This window comes from Pseudophryne corroboree, chromosome 5 (genome assembly GCF_028390025.1).
Source record: "Pseudophryne corroboree isolate aPseCor3 chromosome 5, aPseCor3.hap2, whole genome shotgun sequence".
NCBI lineage: Eukaryota > Metazoa > Chordata > Amphibia > Anura > Myobatrachidae > Pseudophryne > Pseudophryne corroboree.
Window position 1 is genome coordinate 471,777,684 of NC_086448.1, and position 22,004 is coordinate 471,799,687.

The 22,004-nt window shown below is 40.6% G+C and overlaps 1 protein-coding gene and 2 pseudogenes across 1 annotated transcript in view; 1 reads left to right on the forward strand and 2 right to left on the reverse strand.

Annotated features, from left to right (window-relative positions):
* CDH18 (cadherin 18) overlaps positions 1–22,004 on the reverse strand; it is a 947,256-nt gene that overhangs the window by 898,294 nt on the left and 26,958 nt on the right. The gene's annotated exons all lie outside the window — the stretch shown is intronic.
* On the reverse strand, positions 19,963–20,081 carry LOC134930585 (5S ribosomal RNA; annotated as a pseudogene).
* Positions 20,633–20,751, forward strand: LOC134930485 (5S ribosomal RNA; annotated as a pseudogene).

The following is a 22,004-nucleotide window of genomic DNA, read 5'->3' on the forward strand; positions in this document are numbered from 1 at the left end:
TGTCCGATCTGGGCACTATTGGTTGTTAAAGAGTTGTTTACCATAGTTATGATCTTTATATCATAAAGGACAAGGCATGTTTGCTAAGTTACCCATGATTGTTCATGATATGTATCTTGTAAACACTTACAGGTGCCAGGGCATTTAATTAAGGTCATATACTGTAGACCTGTATGTTAGTGGCACCATAATAAAAAATACAATACATATGAGTATATTTGTTATGCAGGTTTAAAAATATAGTATAATGTATTTTATGTAAAACATAACACATTATACTGATTATACATTTAGATTATTTCCTGGACATAAAGGAACAAGGTTATATTTTGGATGCCTTTTACCAGTATGAGGATTGGTGGTATTTTGATAGAGATGAGCGCCTGAAATTTTTCGGGTTTTGTGTTTTGGTTTTGGGTTCGGTTCCGCGGCCGTGTTTTGGGTTCGAACGCGTTTTGGCAAAACCTCACCGAATTTTTTTTGTCGGATTCGGGTGTGTTTTGGATTCGGGTGTTTTTTTCAAAAAACACTAAAAAACAGCTTAAATCATAGAATTTGGGGGTCATTTTGATCCCAAAGTATTATTAACCTCAAAAACCATAATTTACACTCATTTTCAGTCTATTCTGAATACCTCACACCTCACAATATTATTTTTAGTCCTAAAATTTGCACCGAGGTCGCTGTGTGAGTAAGATAAGCGACCCTAGTGGCCGACACAAACACCGGGCCCATCTAGGAGTGGCACTGCAGTGTCACGCAGGATGTCCCTTCCAAAAAACCCTCCCCAAACAGCACATGACGCAAAGAAAAAAAGAGGCGCAATGAGGTAGCTGTGTGAGTAAGATTAGCGACCCTAGTGGCCGACACAAACACCGGGCCCATCTAGGAGTGGCACTGCAGTGTCACGCAGGATGGCCCTTCCAAAAAACCCTCCCCAAACAGCACATGACGCAAAGAAAAAAAGAGGCGCAATGAGGTAGCTGTGTGAGTAAGATTAGCGACCCTAGTGGCCGACACAAACACCGGGCCCATCTAGGAGTGGCACTGCAGTGTCACGCAGGATGTCCCTTCCAAAAAACCCTCCCCAAACAGCACATGACGCAAAGAAAAAAAGAGGCGCAATGAGGTAGCTGTGTGAGTAAGATTAGCGACCCTAGTGGCCGACACAAACACCGGGCCCATCTAGGAGTGGCACTGCAGTGTCACGCAGGATGTCCCTTCCAAAAAACCCTCCCCAAACAGCACATGACGCAAAGAAAAAAAGAGGCGCAATGAGGTAGCTGACTGTGTGAGTAAGATTAGCGACCCTAGTGGCCGACACAAACACCGGGCCCATCTAGGAGTGGCACTGCAGTGTCACGCAGGATGTCCCTTCCAAAAAACCCTCCCCAATCAGCACATGATGCAAAGAAAAAGAAAAGAAAAAAGAGGTGCAAGATGGAATTGTCCTTGGGCCCTCCCACCCACCCTTATGTTGTATAAACAAAACAGGACATGCACACTTTAACCAACCCATCATTTCAGTGACAGGGTCTGCCACACGACTGTGACTGATATGACGGGTTGGTTTGGACCCCCCCCAAAAAAGAAGCAATTAATCTCTCCTTGCACAAACTGGCTCTACAGAGGCAAGATGTCCACCTCATCTTCACCCTCCAATATATCACCGTGTACATCCCCCTCCTCACAGATTATCAATTCGTCCCCACTGGAATCCACCATCTCAGCTCCCTGTGTACTTTGTGGAGGCAATTGCTGCTGGTCAATGTCTCCGCGGAGGAATTGATTATAATTCATTTTAATGAACATCATCTTCTCCACATTTTCTGGATGTAACCTCGTACGCCGATTGCTGACAAGGTGAGCGGCGGCACTAAACACTCTTTCGGAGTACACACTTGTGGGAGGGCAACTTAGGTAGAATAAAGCCAGTTTGTGCAAGGGCCTCCAAATTGCCTCTTTTTCCTGCCAGTATAAGTACGGACTGTGTGACGTGCCTACTTGGATGCGGTCACTCATATAATCCTCCACCATTCTATCAATGTTGAGAGAATCATATGCAGTGACAGTAGACGACATGTCCGTAATCGTTGTCAGGTCCTTCAGTCCGGACCAGATGTCAGCATCAGCAGTCGCTCCAGACTGCCCTGCATCACCGCCAGCGGGTGGGCTCGGAATTCTGAGCCTTTTCCTCGCACCCCCAGTTGCGGGAGAATGTGAAGGAGGAGATGTTGACAGGTCGCGTTCCGCTTGACTTGACAATTTTGTCACCAGCAGGTCTTTCAACCCCAGCAGACTTGTGTCTGCCGTAAAGAGAGATCCAAGGTAGGCTTTAAATCTAGGATCGAGCACGGTGGCCAAAATGTAGTGCTCTGATTTCAACAGATTGACCACCCGTGAATCCTTGTTAAGCGAATTAAGGGCTGCATCCACAAGTCCCACATGCCTAGCGGAATCGCTCCCTTTTAGCTCCTTCTTCAATGCCTCCAGCTTCTTCTGCAAAAGCCTGATGAGGGGAATGACCTGACTCAGGCTGGCAGTGTCTGAACTGACTTCACGTGTGGCAAGTTCAAAGGGCATCAGAACCTTGCACAACGTTGAAATCATTCTCCACTGCACTTGAGACAGGTGCATTCCACCTCCTATATCGTGCTCAATTGTATAGGCTTGAATGGCCTTTTGCTGCTCCTCCAACCTCTGAAGCATATAGAGGGTTGAATTCCACCTCGTTACCACTTCTTGCTTCAGATGATGGCAGGGCAGGTTCAGTAGTTTTTGGTGGTGCTCCAGTCTTCTGTACGTGGTGCCTGTACGCCGAAAGTGTCCCGCAATTCTTCTGGCCACCGACAGCATCTCTTGCACGCCCCTGTCGTTTTTAAAAAAATTCTGCACCACCAAATTCAAGGTATGTGCAAAACATGGGACGTGCTGGAATTTGCCCATATTTAATGCACACACAATATTGCTGGCGTTGTCCGATGCCACAAATCCACAGGAGAGTACAATTGGGGTAAGCCATTCCGCGATGATCTTCCTCAGTTGCCGTAAGAGGTTTTCAGCTGTGTGCGTATTCTGGAAAGCGGTGATACAAAGCGTAGCCTGCCTAGGAAAGAGTTGGCGTTTGCGAGATGCTGCTACTGGTGCCGCCGCTGCTGTTCTTGCGGCGGGAGTCCATACATCTACCCAGTGGGCTGTCACAGTCATATAGTCCTGACCCTGCCCTGCTCCACTTGTCCACATGTCCGTGGTTAAGTGGACATTGGGTACAACTGCATTTTTTAGGACACTGGTGAGTCTTTTTCTGACGTCCGTGTACATTCTCGGTATCGCCTGCCTAGAGAAGTGGAACCTAGATGGTATTTGGTAACGGGGGCACACTGCCTCAATAAATTGTCTAGTTCCCTGTGAACTAACGGCGGATACCGGACGCACGTCTAACACCAACATAGTTGTCAAGGCCTCAGTTATCCGCTTTGCAGTAGGATGACTGCTGTGATATTTCATCTTCCTCGCAAAGGACTGTTGAACAGTCAATTGCTTACTGGAAGTAGTACAAGTGGGCTTACGACTTCCCCTCTGGGATGACCATCGACTCCCAGCGGCAACAACAGCAGCGCCAGCAGCAGTAGGCGTTACACGTAAGGATGCATCGGAGGAATCCCAGGCAGGAGAGGACTCGTCAGAATTGCCAGTGACATGGCCTGCAGGACTATTAGCATTCCTGGGGAAGGAGGAAATTGACACTGAGGGAGTTGGTGGGGTGGTTTGCGTGAGCTTGGTTACAAGAGGAAGGGATTTACTGGTCAGTGGACTGCTTCCGCTGTCACCCAAAGTTTTTGAACTTGTCACTGACTTATTATGAATGCGCTGCAGGTGACGTATAAGGGAGGATGTTCCGAGGTGGTTAACGTCCTTACCCCTACTTATTACAGCTTGACAAAGGGAACACACGGCTTGACACCTGTTGTCCGCATTTCTGGTGAAATACCTCCACACCGAAGAGCTGATTTTTTTGGTATTTTCACCTGGCATGTCAACGGCCATATTCCTCCCACGGACAACAGGTGTCTCCCCGGGTGCCTGACTTAAACAAACCACCTCACCATCAGAATCCTCCTGGTCAATTTCCTCCCCAGCGCCAGCAACACCCATATCCTCCTCATCCTGGTGTACTTCAACACTGACATCTTCAATCTGACTATCAGGAACTGGACTGCGGGTGCTCCTTCCAGCACTTGCAGGGGGCGTGCAAATGGTGGAAGGCGCATGCTCTTCACGTCCAGTGTTGGGAAGGTCAGGCATCGCAACCGACACAATTGGACTCTCCTTGTGGATTTGGGATTTCGAAGAATGCACAGTTCTTTGCTGTGCTGCTTTTGCCAGCTTGAGTCTTTTCATTTTTCTAGCGAGAGGCTGAGTGCTTCCATCCTCATGTGAAGCTGAACCACTAGCCATGAACATAGGCCAGGGCCTCAGCCGTTCCTTGCCACTCCGTGTGGTAAATGGCATATTGGCAAGTTTACGCTTCTCCTCCGACAATTTTATTTTAGGTTTTGGAGTCCTTTTTTTTCTGATATTTGGTGTTTTGGATTTGACATGCTCTGTACTATGACATTGGGCATCGGCCTTGGCAGACGACGTTGCTGGCATTTCATCGTCTCGGCCATGACTAGTGGCAGCAGCTTCAGCACGAGGTGGAAGTGGATCTTGATCTTTCCCTAATTTTGGAACCTCAACATTTTTGTTCTCCATATTTTAATAGGCACAACTAAAAGGCACCTCAGGTAAACAATGGAGATGGATACTAGTATACAATTATGGACTGCCTGCCGACTGCAGACACAGAGGTAGCCACAGCCGTGAACTACCGTACTGTACTGTGTCTGCAGCTAATATAGACTGGTTGATAAAGAGAAGATGTCTATGTAACTATGTATAAAGAAGACTGAAAAAAATCCACGGTTAGGTGGTATACAATTATGGACGGACTGCCTGCCGAGTGCAGACACAGAGGTAGCCACAGCCGTGAACTACCGTACTGTACTGTGTCTGCAGCTAATATAGACTGGTTGATAAAGAGAAGATGTCTATGTAACTATGTATGTATAAAGAAGAATGAAAAAAAACCACGGTTAGGTGGTATACAATTATGGACGGACTGCCTGCCGAGTGCAGACACAGAGGTAGCCACAGCCGTGAACTACCGTACTGTACTGTGTCTGCAGCTAATATAGACTGGTTGATAAAGAGAAGATGTCTATGTAACTATGTATGTATAAAGAAGAATGAAAAAAATCCACGGTTAGGTGGTATTACAATTATGGACGGACTGCCTGCCGAGTGCAGAGACACAGAGGTAGCCACAGCCGTGAACTACCGTACTGTGTCTGCTGCGACTGGATGATAAATGATATAAAAAATATATATATATCACTACTGCAGCCGGACAGGTATATATTATATATTATATAATGACGGACCTGCTGGACACTGTCTGTCAGCAGAATGAGTTTTATTTTTATAGAATAAAAAAAAAAAAAACACACAAGTGAAGTCACACGATGAGTGTTTAACTTTTTCAGGCAATCACAATATAAGTATACTACTAACTATACTGGTAGTCAGTGTGGTCAGGTCACTGGTCAGTCACACTGGCAGTGGCACTCCTGCAGCAAAAGTGTGCACTGTTTAATTTTAATATAATATGTACTCCTGGCTCCTGCTATAACCTATAACTGGCACTGCAGTAGTGCTCCCCAGTCTCCCCCACAATTATAAGCTGTGTGAGCTGAGCAGTCAGACAGATATATAATATATATAGATGATGCAGCACACTGGCCTGAGCCTGAGCAGTGCACACAGATATGGTATGTGACTGACTGAGTCACTGTGTGTATCGCTTTTTTCAGGCAGAGAACGGATATATTAAATAAACTGCACTGTGTGTCTGGTGGTCACTCACTATATAATATATTATGTACTCCTGGCTCCTGCTATAACCTATAACTGGCACTGCAGTAGTGCTCCCCAGTCTCCCCCACAATTATAAGCTGTGTGAGCTGAGCAGTCAGACAGATATATAATATATATAGATGATGCAGCACACTGGCCTGAGCCTGAGCAGTGCACACAGATATGGTATGTGACTGACTGAGTCACTGTGTGTATCGCTTTTTTCTGGCAGAGAACGGATATATTAAATAAACTGCACTGTGTGTCTGGTGGTCACTCACTATATAATATATTATGTACTCCTGGCTCCTGCTATAACCTATAACTGGCACTGCAGTAGTGCTCCCCAGTCTCCCCCACAATTATAAGCTGTGTGAGCTGAGCAGTCAGACAGATATATATAATATTATATATAGATAATAGATGATGCAGCACACTGGCCTGAGCCTGAGCAGTGCACACAGATATGGTATGTGACTGACTGAGTCACTGTGTGTATCGCTTTTTTCAGGCAGAGAACGGATATATTAAATAAACTGCACTGTGTGTCTGGTGGTCACTCACTATATAATATATTATGTACTCCTGGCTCCTGCTATAACCTATAACTGGCACTGCAGTAGTGCTCCCCAGTCTCCCCCACAATTATAAGCTGTGTGAGCTGAGCAGTCAGACAGATATATATAATATTATATATAGATAATAGATGATGCAGCACACTGGCCTGAGCCTGAGCAGTGCACACAGATATGGTATGTGACTGAGTCACTGTGTGCTGTGTATCGCTTTTTTCAGGCAGAGAACGGATTATAAAGTAAACTGCACTGTCCTCACTAGTAAACTCTCTCCACTCAGTCTCTACACTTCTACAGTAACAGTACTCCTCCTAGTCAGCTCCAGTAAATCTCTCTCAGTCTCTTATAATCTAAATGGAGAGGACGCCAGCCACGTCCTCTCCCTATCAATCTCAATGCACGTGTGAAAATGGCGGCGACGCGCGGCTCCTTATATAGAATCCGAGTCTCGCGATAGAATCCGAGCCTCGCGAGAATCCGACAGCGTCATGATGACGTTCGGGCGCGCTCGGGTTAACCGAGCAAGGCGGGAAGATCCGAGTCGCTCGGACCCGTGAAAAAAAACATGAAGTTCTGGCGGGTTCGGATTCTGAGAAACCGAACCCGCTCATCTCTATATTTTGATGTATATTATTTGCAATTACTAACAGTGAGCAGGTGGGAATGTGTCGAACAGCAACTATTAAAATGTTTACAGTACTCTGGACACATCACTGTAACACAGAAAAATGACAGCTTGGCTGCGCTGTACAATACCTATCAATACTTTATTCAATGACAGAAAGGGCCAAAAAGAAAAGCTGCATATTAGTGTGGGCATATACTTTGAGAGTTATGTAGTTTCATTTGCTATTATTAATTATAGTTAAAAATTATAAATTCATATTTTTTCTCTAAATATGTCTAAATAAGCTGAAAGACTACAAAGAAATAAATCAGATTTCTTCAGCTTTTTTCCTATCAGCATAAGTTGTTTATATACAGTAACAAGTAGGTCTCTTGGACACATCAAATTTGAGCTTTAGCTTTGTAAAATAATTCACCCCTTTTGAAAATATAATTTAAACGTTAATGTTATGAGAATAAACATTCAGTACTATACTATTTTAGATTTAGCATATTGAAATATGTTCCCAGATGTATCTTTGAGATTAGTACATAACCTTGATCAAGGTTACAAATAGCAGAATCAATCTGTGATAAAAAGCTATACTGTATATAGTTGAGAAATAGTACAACAGGCACCATAACTAATTCTACAAAAAGGGATTTGCTGTATAAATGCCAAACTCTCAGAGGCATTTTAATCAAAGTACAGATTAAATAATTTTTGGTCAGGTGGGTGCAAATGGGATTAATGCATGATGCACATTTTGGAATTGTCAGTCTTGCTTTATCTCCTTTTATGGCACAAGCTGGACATTACCATTCCTTGAAGTAGAATTTTGCAGTCTCTCATATGTGTTTATGTTGAATCGTATCCACATCAATAGCCTATGCTAATAGTTGCACCACCATTCTTACTGACCGATAGCTTTGCTGGATATCACCGTCTATGGGAAATGAATTCTGCTCAAAATACTAGTGTGACAATGGCAAATTCTTTATGTCGTAAGGAAGTTCTTGTGGTCAAGTAAAAACAGAAGGCCTCATATTGGTTTGATAGCATTCTATCTCATGAAAGAATCTTTAACTCAATATAGGAGAATCATTGAATTTGCATGCTTTGGGACAAATATTTTCTAGAGTTAGGGGATTCATAATCTATAATAAATGCTCATCTGGTATGCAAATAATCACTGATATGTTGTATACATCTCGCAGGTGGCCTGAATCATAAACATTTTTCTACTTCAAAAATATTGCTATGGTCCACCTGATTATTATGCACTGAAACAACTCCTCCATCTCATCTGCAAGGTACACTATTCGATATTTCATTTCCATCAGCATTTATACTATAGTATGTTTTGATATTATCTACCAAAGAGCATATCAAACATTTTAGCAACCATTTCAGCTCTACTTCTGATATAGATATATGCTGCCATAATGGTGAGGTAGAGTGAGAATGCTCACTCACAAAGAGACAAGGAAGTTCTTTAAGAGGCAGTGCCATAATTTTGTGTCAATTCACGCCTGTAGAAAGCACTGAGTTTAAGAGATCGGCCCCTGAATTCCCAATTTGAAAATGTGTAAGTACTCATACACATTAGGCTATTTACATGAGTGACAAGTGGCTTAATATCAAATAGCCTTACAGGAAAATAATTTCTATCGCAGTCAATGTAGCCATAGAAAATATTTGGTATATAATATATATATATATATATATATATATATATATATATATATAATGTGTGTATATATATATATATATATAAAGACTAAAAGAAAAGCTGGTCAAATGTGCAACTTATACCAACAAAAGTGAATGGATAATAAGTGTCAGAAGCACATAATGTGACAGAAATGATGACAGGAGCACAAGGTGCTTCTCAAATTTGAGACTTTGCTACAAACTTTTAAATTTGAACTTGTATTTTTGCATTTACCTACTGTACATCATGGCAAACATCAACCTTTGAGGGACATCTCCAGAAGAATCATCTTGTTGGGTATAAGTATCAATCATAATTATTTCTGTTGCATTTTGTGCTTCTGACACACATTCTTATTGCCCATTCCTATTTTGTTAGCATTATTGAATCCTTTGACCAACTACATCTTCATCAAAGATACCACCAGTTTCCTGGAGAGGATCAACAAAGTGGGGTTGGTGCTGCCAGTCACCTTGCTTTACGTCATCGACGTCAATAGCTTGTATACAAGCATCCCCCACGAGGCAGGTCTATGTGCCATGAGGAAATTCTTAATTGCGAAAAAATGGAAGTCATCAACAAAGACCTCTTCATGGAGCTCTTAACCATGACTCTTGAAAGGAATTTCTTTCTTTTTAACGGCAAATTCTATCGCCAAAAAACGGGGTGTGCGATGGGGAGCAATGTCTCCCAATCGTTCGCCAATATTTTCATGTTCCAGGAAGAACAGTCAGTCTTTTTTGACAACAAGGCAGTAGCACAGCATATACTTATGTTCACCAGGTACATAGACGACCTGTTCTTACTGTGGTCTGGGGGTCGGGAGGCCTTTGAACAACTGATGGCGGATACTAACAGTAGACAGTCTACAATCAAATATACTCATCAAATCAAGGGTGAGACATTAAACTATCTGGATGTTAAAGTGACCCTCACAGAAGGCAGACTGTCGACCAGTCTCTACTCTAAACCGACAGACAAAAATGTTTTGCTGCGTGCCAACAGCCACCACCCTAAGCTACTTAAAGACGGCCTTCCAAGGTCGCAAATGATAAGGGCCTCTAGAATAATCAGCAACCGCTCCCTCCTGGACCAGGAGTTAGAACTGATGGTGAGGAAGTTTGAGCGGAGGGGCTATGATCCACATAAATTGCAACAACAAAAGGCAGAAGTCATGCTAATCCCTAGAGATACTCTCCTGAGATCCACCCCCAAACCCACCAAAGCAGTGATCCCATTTGTAAATACTTTCAACACCGCTAGTCCAATAGTTCAGAGAGCGACTAGGGCTCTATGGCCAATTATTTCAACTGATAAGACGCTACCGTCATTGAAGGGTAAAAGACCCATGCTGTGCTTCTCCAGGGGAAGGAACATCAAAGATATCATCGTCCACACCGACATCACAGGGTTTCAAGGGGAGGTAGAGAAGAAATATTCCTCCTTCTTGACTAAGGCACCAGGGTGCTATAAGTGCCTAGGATGTACAACATGTGCCAGCATGATAGTAGGGACTTCCATTAAACATCCTCACAGTGAGAAGAGATACCATATCAGACATGTGTTGTCGTGTACAACGACGCACATAGTATACCTACTCACATGCCCCTGTGGGTTACTTTATGTAGGTAAATCAATAAGGACAATGCGGGAGAGAATGGCCCTACACAGGACGGCAATTAAACAGGCCCTGTCGGGTAAACCATCAGAACAGCCGGTGGCACGTCACTATGCAACTGCGGGACATTCCCTAAATGACATGAAACATCAGATCATTGACCATGTACCCAGGAACCCCAGAGGGGGTGACCGTGACCGCAAGCTTCTACAAATAGAATCCAAGTGGATCCATGAGTTGGGCACGGTCAGTCCGGGGGGATTAAATGAGAAATTCTAGTGGAATGTCTTCCTGTAAAGCAAGTCTGCACTAAACACCCCAAAGATGGTGACCTGTCCTTCCATGTCAATAGGAAGAAATTAGTTCATGTATTCGGCCATCAGAGAATTCTAAGATATTGAAGCTACTCTAACGGATGATCGAGGACTTTGAGTCATCTTGTACCTGTCCATTGCTCCAGTGGATACTGTCTAGTGTGACTATTAGATACTTGTCGGTTTGGACTACTGTCCAATAAGAAATTTGTTTATTGCTGGCGCACCTCTCACGAACCCTTAAGGTAACCAGTAGGCTAGTTACCTGCAATTTTGTTTTTTGTTTCTTTGAGGCCCCATACAATCCAGCATAACCTTTCGGTACTATCTGCCTTAAATACTAGAACCCTCTTAGGGTTTTCTAGTCCCCCCCCAGTGTAGTCCATTCACACACCTAAATTTTTAGGAAATACATTTTCTGGTCACATTAGCAAGGCACTCCTAACATCACCAAGCAGGAACCACAGGTTGGACCTCCTGTTGTTTGTACACTGGTTTTTTTCACATATCCATAGAGTTTTTATTGCACAGGTGTGGGTATTGGTTTTTTATTTTTTATTTTTCATTTTTCATTTTTATTTTTTTGCAGTGGTTTACTAGGTGTTATACACCCCACAACATCGAATATGGTCAGTGTTTCATTCATCACATTTTGATGCATTACCCGTACACTAAGCACAGGTCATAGCCGTCAAGCATCATGTGTTATTTTTGTGTACACACTGTAGACTACACGTAAGGGGGACAGCTGCTCAATTTGGGCTATTGAGCCCTATAAACAACACGGCCCTTAGAGGTAGGCCGCCGTAGCCTTATAGTTTTAGGATCTGGTATGGCAGGACGCTCTATATATATAACACTGTCATGTATGGATCTTTATGTACACAGACCGGGTTGCCCAACAGGTGGCATGAGATGTGCGCCACAATCAGTGATAAGGTGGTGGGTTCTGTAGGCAGTGAGGATACAATTCTGTCACGATGTTTGTATCTAACAGAACGGACCTGTACACGGAGGAGCGTCAGGGTTGCCTAGACAACCAAAAGACGCAGCCGTAGTGAGGTCATCACAGAGGGACCGGAAGTACAGCGGGAAGCCGCGACTCCGGTCCACGCACGGGCACTGGCGGGCTTCTTCTAGATATAAGGTATGTGTTTGTTTTTACCTATTGTTACACACCTTGACAAAGGGGCGGGTGAGCCCCGAAACGTCGGCTTTCTTGTACACTTTGAATACAACCATTTGTTTTGAAAATCCCTGAGTGCCGCTGTCTTCTGTATTGGGACTCTATATATATATATATATATATATAATGTGTGTATATATATATATAAAGACTAAAAGAAAAGCTGGTCAAATGTGCAACTTATACCAACAAAAAGGAATGGATAATATGTGTCAGAAGCACATAATGTGACAGTAATGATGATAGGAGCACAAGGTGCTTCTCAAATTTGAGACTTTGCTTCAAACTTTTACATTTGAACTTGTATTTTTGCATTTACCTACTGTACATCATGGCAAACATCAACCTTTGAGGGACATATCCAGAAGAATCATCTTGTTTGGTATAAGTATCAATCATAATTATTTCTGTTGCATTTTGTGCTTCTGACACACATTCTTATTGCCCATTCCTATTTTGTTAGCATTATTGAATCCTTTGACCAACTACCGCTCTTCTTTTAGTCCTATCTTCATTCTTAAATGTTTGAAGGTTCAGAAATAAACTCAGGCGCTAATAGAATTGCAACCTCCTAATCTGGGTTATACCCTGATAACTAAATAAAAAGCACTGAAAAGAAAAAAAATTAAATGAGATTGGTGTGCTAATGAATATAGTAATAAATTACATAGAGAACAAATCCCCAAAAAACAAAACTTAAAGGGTTAGCAGGTAGTTACTTTTCTTCTGAGGTGTATATACATTTCAGTTGTCCTTTGCTTTTTCTCCACATATGTACATGTTGTAATTCATGACATATTAATACATAAGCAAATGCAGAACATAGTGTAATCCAAAATATCAGTGTTTAGTCTCACAAAAACAATAAAACCAAAAACATACTGTAGGTAAAAAGCCAAGATGGAAGATTATTAGATTCCTTTGAATGGTGGTCAGAATAGATATATTAGCGATGTTGGCTCCGAAACCTGGGCCCTCTCATCCAATAGAATATTGGACTTCCTCCACTATCTATCCACAATAATGCATTTATCACTTGCAATGCTTATGGCAATAAAATTTCCTTCCTTAGGCTTTATCTTCATTCTTATATTGGGCAGGTTCAGGTTTTAGGTTGAGCAGCAACTATTTACGCCAGGGTTACCCCTTTCTCTTCTCTTTTCATATTTAAAAAAAAGTTGACTTACTGCATCTTAGGCTAGTTAGCTGGGAGAATGCACACTGGAAATTGAAGCTGACTCTGGCTTCCAATTCCAGGGTTCATGAAAAAACCTATTATATAAAATACAATATTGCTTTATTTAAAAAAAAAACAAATAATTCAAAATATTATTATTGCGATCATCTTTACCTCCCACCATCCTGAGATGGCATTATCAATCGCAGTATTTGCACTTGGAATTATTGTAGAATCCCCCAGTGAAGGTTATCATTTCCCTTTACCTGTTAGGGGGCTTTGATAAACTGGCAAAATGGCAAACTGTTTGCAGAATTACAGGCTTCCAGCCTTGGATAAGTAAACTCCTAGATCCAGGGGCACTTTTAGAGAGGAGGAGGCCAATGTGCAGACTCAGTATGGAACCCCTCCTTTTTAGCTGGCAGCGCTGTAGACTGGGCACTTGGGCCACTAGGGGACCCTAGCACTTTCCCAGAGTCTATTGTGCATGCTCAGATCTCCAGGAAAATGGTGCGTGGGCAATTTTTCCAGAGATTTCCTTACTGTGCATGCAAAAATCTTAGAGAAAATGGCCACCACACCATTTACCAAAGATTTGCGTAGAGATGCTGCCACTGGTGGGGGACTACGGAGAGGCGAGTATTTAAAAAATGGGTTCAGGGTGTGGGGCCATAAAGGACCCCCGGGGCCCATGTGCACCGCACACCCTGCACCCATTGTAAATACGCCAGTGCCTATATCTTAATAGGAGCTCAAGTGCTGCAGCTAAATAGGTCTTACTACATTACCTTCTGAGCTTTGCCACTTAAGGTGTTCTAAGTTTAGAGATAATGAAACTAGCATAATATTTTTTTTACTATGATTTAAATGACATAATGCATATCATCATCATAATCTACACACTATTAAAAAGAAACATGATGTAATTATGGAGGTGAGTAATAACATTTAACATGTTTACCATTCTCTTGTTTATATTTGCTTGAATGATCCAAACTGTGTATAATATTTTTGAAGTAAACATCTCAGTTTCTTGATATAGTAAGCATGACCAGTTAGTCCAGGACAAGTGAGATTTCTTGATAGGCTTGAAAAACAATCTACAAGTTTGACATAATGCAATTCATAGGAACCTTGGAATTGTGTCATGTTTTTTGACAGCATAAAAGCAGCATGAAAACAAGATTAATTTTAACATATTTGCACACTAAGCTCTCTAAGGCTATTAACATAGAGTAGGACATTATGTCATAACAGAAGAGCTTGGAGAAAGTGATGGGTTGTGCAGAGAAACGGCAGATGAGTTTCAATGTAAATAAAATGTAAGGAAATATAATAAAATATAATTTAATTTAATTGGGCACTGGGCAGATCTGAAATATTGCAGGACTGAAATATATTGGTAAATTAGCAAACAATCCTATATAATAAAAGGCCAGCGCTGATCCTAACCTGTAAGGAGGGAGGATATTCAAGTGTTTTGCACTCCAGTGGCCACTAGATGGCACCTGATGGAGCAATTCAACTGTTGCTCCATTTGGGGCACGCACAGCCATCGCTGCTGACATCACTGTTATTTTGTTCCATCATTTTGATGGGCTGTTAACTAGTAATTTGAATAATCTGAAAACATGCCTCACTATACCTTAAAAAAATCTGAATTAAATTTCACCGCAAAAATTGCAGGAAATTGGCTGTTTTTAGCACATAACTGTTCTTTTCGTTTCTCACATCAGAAGTGACTTAATATATTTTGTTTATATGTAGAATGTACTCCCAAAGCAGGTTGAATCATGTGAAAGTTTTAAAAACAGAATTTTTTTACAAGAAATTGAACCAGTATTTGCAATGAGCAAATTAAGGAGTTAGATTAATAAAGACAATGAATATGATCACTGTGTTAGTGGTCAGAAAGGATTGTTTATTTGCCTATGAGGTAAACTTGGTAGATGCCTTAGACAGGTTTCCTCTGCCTTCATCTGGATCAGGTAGTCAGAGCCAGGCTAAATTGGGAGGGGGGGACAAGTGTCCGGGCCCCTCTCACTCACAGTCACCTGGTGGGTGCTTGGATAACCAGAGTGATCCACATTCTGGAGCAGCTGTCAGCATGACCCTACATGGTGCAGCTTAATGGCAACTGTCCAGTGTCCTGCGCAGGCTCAGTAAACAGATGCTAGTATTAGGAAAGGAGTGGCCGGTGACATTGCATGTGGGGAAAGAGAGCACAGCCCAGGTGATGCCACATGTCTTTTCTGCCCCAGATACTTTAAATGCAAAAAAATCCACATGAGGTGGGGGTGAAAAGATACAAACACTGATAATTAGTGAAATTAGTAGAAATTAAGATTAAATGGGGGACAGGCAAAGGTATTTGTTGACAAATAAAACTAAAGGGTGATGGGGGGCAAGTGACACTGATAGTGAAATGTCATATCTGTTACATGTTGTGCATATGCATTTATTTATTTTCAGCTGCTAAATATGTTGCAAATTTTATTTTGTTGTTTTTCAATATACTATACAAAAACCAATTATTATTAAGATTGGAATTGGCCTCTCATGATAGATTATGCTATGTTAGAAATTTTATACTCAGAGACCCCCCTACATTATGTGCTCCAGCCCCCCCCCCCCCAAAAAAAAAAAAAAAAAAAACCCTAACAATCTTTAATACAGCTCTAGTTAGAGTTTACTAAATATTTAACTTGATCGGGTAGATCAATATGATACTATTTTATATTTTATGTGTCTTTTCTATTTATTTATCTAATGTGTGTGAATTATGTCTGTTATTGCTGTCAATGTATTAAATGGGGTTTGATGTTAGATGCTTATTTGCCTATTTATACTTCTATATTTAGAAGATGCATAAATGTGTAGTATACAACATGCACTAGCATGCCACAAAATGTTAAAACAACAATTAAACACATTGAATAAATAATACTGATGAGCCCTCAACTTCATGGCCTAATTGAGACATAAAGAGACTAATGCTGGGTACACACCTACATATATATTTGCAGATCCTTTGATCTGCAGATATATCTATAGTCGGATCGGACAGTGTGCTGAGCATACACACTGCCCGATCCATTTGGGACTGACATCATGAACTGGGAAGGCAGTTACACACACCCACCCAGTACAGCTGTCAGTCACCGTCAGCTGATGCTTCTTGTGAAAGGGCAGTCGGCTGACCATCCATACACACACCGACGTGCCAACATACATAACAATATATTGGCCGTTGGCTGTGCAGCAGACCTGTTGCTCATACACACTTGCCAATGGACCCGCGATATATTGGCCGCTCAAAAGAACGGACAATATATATCGGCCAGTGTGTACACACCTTAAGCAATGCACTTTCCTGGAAGGATTATTTTTAAATTAAAATCAATCAATAAATAAATAAATGGAGGTAGTTAGTGATAGTAGTCTGTGCACATTTCCAACTTAACCCACAATCTTGTAGAAGGTGCAAGTGTGGGTTGTTGTTTTTTTTGAGCGTTTCCATACACCTGGAATTGGCCCTGCACTGATGGATGCATTAAAAGATAATTAGCTGCATTTGCTCAAATGAATCCAGTAGTAGTATGAATTTGCACATTTGAAAATAACTTTACTGTCTTTTCATTTTGAATAGTTATTATTAATAATTAATTAATGTATTTATTTATTTAGTTGTCTTCTTACATAGCCACCAGATGGTAAAAGTTCCATTAATAGTTGTTACTGCTAGAATAGAGATGGTGTTGCAGTCACTTATGTAAATTGCATAAACTGTATGTGAAAAAACCTGACATAATTTATTTTATTTTCAAAGTTATTTATACAGCAAATACATATGCGTCAACACTTTGCAGAGAATATTTGATAATTGACATCAGCCCCAGCTTACAATCTATATTTCCTACCTGTACTTTCACATAAACAATAGGATTACTTTTTGTCAGGAGCAAATTAATTTATCTGTGTATTTTCGGAATGTAGAAGAAACTTCAGTACCTTGAGGAAACGCACACAATCATGAGGAGAATATACAAACTCCACACAGTTAGGGTCTTGGTGGGAATAAAAGAATAAACTTCAGTGCTGTAAGTCAGTAAAGGTAACCATTATACCAACCATGCTGCTTTTTACTTTGCTGAAAATATAATCAGCATTCTGAACAATTGTTTGCCCTGTGAATACTGGTAATTATGTTTTGAGATGGCATCTAATTGCATATAATAAAGAATGTGGGCAAGAGAGGCTGCACAATTTGCAGTTCTAACATCAATTTTACATTTCAGGTCATTTGTTTAGATTGACTAACTATATGCCCTTTAACTTACACATCTCAAACAAATGACATCCTTTTACATAACATCTTACATATCTTAAAAATAACTATGTAAATCAAAATAACTAATTAATATGTACTGCATGCACAAGTGCAAAAACATGCCTCTGTGTGCATATATAAACATTGCCTGCCACCACCATGCTCAATATAGCTGTTCAAAGTAAATCAATGTTAGAATAGCTAGCTCTTCACCCTAAGTGGGTGGCACATAATTTACTACTGTGCATAAAATCTATTGCTGTCTTTCTACAGTATATCCCACTTGCACACCCCATGATTAAATTAGCCTATTAAATACAAAGTATTTAAGCTTTTTAATAAGCAAGTTCAGGTAACAAGGGAATCAATTTGATCTATTTTGTTAAAGTTCAATATATGTGTGTAATTATTATTTCATTGCTTTCTCAGCCACATATCTGGTCATATTTTACACTGCAAGAGCAGCAGTTTTCTGATGTGGTTGTGTTTTTATTATGTTTCCAGCACATATAAAGCTACATGTTAATCTGGTTGGGTAATTATAAATAAGAGACATCCTCTATGCTGAAGTCTGATAAAGCGCCTGTACTGATAATCATGAAGAGGTGTCTGAATATTGTTTTTCCTGTACAAAGTGCCAGTTTCATACTCCCAAACCCAATTTCAAAGGCTCCCTACTACTAATGTCTATTGTAGAGGTCCTTTTTGGCCAAATAGCCATGGATCTTGTTGGACCCATGTTAAAATCTTCTTGGCAATATCAGAAAAAGTGAATGACGTTAACTTTTTTTTTTAAATTATCTATTATTATTATTATTATTATTATTTATTTTATATGGCACTACAAGGAAACTGCAGCAACCAGTATACAAAAAATATAAGCAAAACAAGAAAAAAATGATTCACAGTTCAAGACAATATTGGACAAGTACAGGGTATATAAACATACTGTAGCTGCATCAGGATTTCGGATGGACAGTGGGGGCCAGCTCCATCAATTAAGACCCAGTTTGGGACTTAGGGCCTGCAGCTTCAGGGCAGGCTAATTATTGATTTGAGCTGCATGAGGGTGTTAAATAGCTGCTTGCCTGATCATTAGGTTTCACATTGCCTGGGAAAGAGGGAATGCAGAAACTTTGTGAAATAAATTCTGCTGCTGAAAAAGTGAGCTATGCTTGTTGAAACTTCTTGTGTTTTTGTAGTGTTAATAGTGGCTTACATACAGCCCACTGTCATTAAGAACTATATTCAGTGTAAAGAAGAACAAGGAGTCCTGGCAGTGATAATATGGCCGCTACAGAGCCCTGATCTCAACATCATCAAGTTTGTCTGGGATTACATTAAGAGAAAGAAGGGTTTGAGCAAGCCTACATCCACAGAAGATCTGTGGATAGTTCTCCTAGATGTTTGGAACAACCTCCCTGCCGATTTCCTTCAAAAACTGTGTGCAAGTGTACCTAGAAGAATTGATGCTGTTTTAAAGGGAAAGGGTGGTCACACCAAATATTGATTTGATTTAGATTTCTCTTTTGTTCATTCACTTTGCATTTTGTTAATTGATAAAAATAAACTATTAACGCTGCTGTTTTTGACAGCATTCTTTATTTGCAGATTTTCTCCACACCTGCCTCAAACTTTTGCAGTACTCAATATATATATATATATATATAGAGAGAGAGAGAGAGCATATGTAAACCACACAACACCAAGATCTTCCATTCATGGGTACAAGGTCAGAAAAGTTAAATATGCTGATACACCTTTCTAATCCATTGACCTGTTCAACACAGGTGATGGCAATCATACATTAAGAGAAAAGTCCAGGAGCAGAGCATTCTATCCCTCCTGGAGAGAGTCATGTTGGGAGGTATGCAATGTTGTAACAATGTTACAATGTTGTATAATATGAAAGCATGGAAAAGAGGAAAATACAGAAGACTCTTGTGTGGGTGCACTCTTTTTTTATATGTATATGTTAATATGAAGATATTAAGACATAACTTTTATTTTTTAATTATTCTAAGAAAAAATCCACACTTGTGTTATTCACCACAATTAATTCATTTACATTCTGTATTGCTACATACAATTATGATTCAGCCAACCAGCTTCTCTGAAATATGCCATATCTGTTGATGTGGCTGATCAAACTGTACAGGTTGGGGTGTGTATAGGCCACAACCAGTGTTACAATCTTTAAAGAAAATTGGAAATGTTCTGGTTAGTCTATATTGGTAGACTCCAGGAGGGATGTAGACACTATTGCTCTACATCCTGTTCCTATCCAACCAGCACAAGCTCTGCTTGTATTAATAGGACCTCAAAGGGTCAATGTACCAAGATGTTAGGAGGAGTATAGATCCTTATTGGTATTGGACCAATTGAATCTATGACATATCAAGAGAGACGGTACGAAAGGTTTGCAAAAGAAATGATTGAAGGAGAAAGTGGTGATCCTGCTGTTGGTTTAGAGTTGAGAAGGTCACGAATTACAACACTGGGTATTCTCTGGGGGTCACCCTCACAGATACTGACCCAGCCCACCACCATTTTGCTTCCAAGATCGGACGAGATCGGGCTCTGTCAGTGGGGTATGGTAGTAATTTCTCGGGCCTCCTTGTGGCCGACTCACCAATGAGAGTGCACCTAAATTGAGGGAGGGGAAAAAGGTATAGGGTGAGGGAGACAGAAAAAATGGGCGGATCTGCTGTCTATGTTAGGCACAGGATAAACCTGTGGATCATGGATGAGAGTCCGCAGATGTATAAGGAGGAAAGGGAGGAAAGGAACAAAGAGAGAGAGGGGGAAGAGAGAAGAGGAGACTGAGTGAAAAAATTATGACAGATATCCTCTGGTATCAAATACAGAATTATCAAAATTGATACCAGATAATTCTGTATTTGATACCAGAGGATATCTGTCATCATTTTTTCACTCAGTCTTCTCTTCTCTCTTCCCCCTCTCTCTCTTTGTTCCTTTCCTCCCTTTCCTCCTTATACATCTGCGGACTCTCATCCATGATCCACAGGTTTATCCTGTGCCTAACATAGACAGCAGATCCGCCCATTTTTTCTGTCTCCCTCACCCTATACCTTTTTCCCCTCCCTCAATTTAGGTGCACTCTCATTGGTGAGTCGGCCACAAGGAGGCCCGAGAAATTACTACCATACCCCACTGACAGAGCCCGATCTCGTCCGATCTTGGAAGCAAAACGGTGGTGGGCTGGGTCAGTATCTGTGAGGGTGACCCCCAGAGAATACCCGGTGTTGTAATTCGTGACCTTCTCGACTCTAAACCAACAGCAGGATCACCACTTTCTCCTTCAATAATTTATTTTGCCCACCTTCCGTACCATCTCTCTTGATATGTCATAGATTCAATTGGTCCAATACCAATAAGGATCTATACTCCTCCTAACATCTTGGTACATTGACCCTCTGAGGTCCTATTAATACAAGCAGAGCTTGTGCTGGTTGGATAGGAACAGAATGTAGAGCAATAGTGTCTACATCCCTCCTGGAGTCTACCAATATAGACTAACCAGAACATTTCCAATTTTCTTTAAAGATTGTAACACTGGTTGTGGCCTATACACACCCCAACCTGTACAGTTTGATCAGCCACATCAACAGATATGGCATATTTCAGAGAAGCTGGTGGGCTGAATCATAATTATATGTAGCAATACAGAATGTAAATGAATTAATTGTGGTGGATAACACAAGTGTGGATTTTTTCTTAGAATAATTAAAAAATAAAAGTTATGTCTTAATATCTTCATATTAACATATACATATAAAAAAAGAGTGCACCCACACAAGAGTCTTCTGTATTTTCCTCTTTTCCTAGTTTGTTTCTGACTCTGGGTGCACCACCAGACCCTATAATTACAACACGAATCATACGTGCATATTAGATGTTATTCTGGTACTGTAGTATTATTATTATTATGAATTATCTCTTGGAACCTTCAGAATACTGGTGCGGAATCACGTCTACTTTGTGAGATAATATGAAAGCATCACAGTGCTTCTGCACTGCATGTTGAATGGAATTGCTGTTTCCCCTATCTTACATGCAAGACATTACTATTAGATCCATGATGACATGGATCTAATAGTATCTGTAATGGTACTATTAGATCATATAATGTTATAATGCTTTCTATTTTGAAATGTTCTAAATAAAAAATGAAATGTTGCCTGGGTGGATTAAAACAAGAAAAAGTATATCCTATAAACACTAACAGTGGAAAACCATAAAAATCAGTCTGGATATAAAATCAAAATATTGGCTTTAAATGGTTTGAAGTTATGGAATCGATCTTGAATTATCAACTGCAGAAAAAATAAAAAACAGTCATCCCAGGGATCACAAAGGTATATTCTGTTTATTTGTAATACAGAAAAATAATCTCACACACACCTACAGACATTAATAGCTTTCTGGGCTTTTATAGAAGTTTAATAGCTTACAATGAACATTGCAAGTTGATGTAATACTTTATTTCCATATTGTGAAAAATATT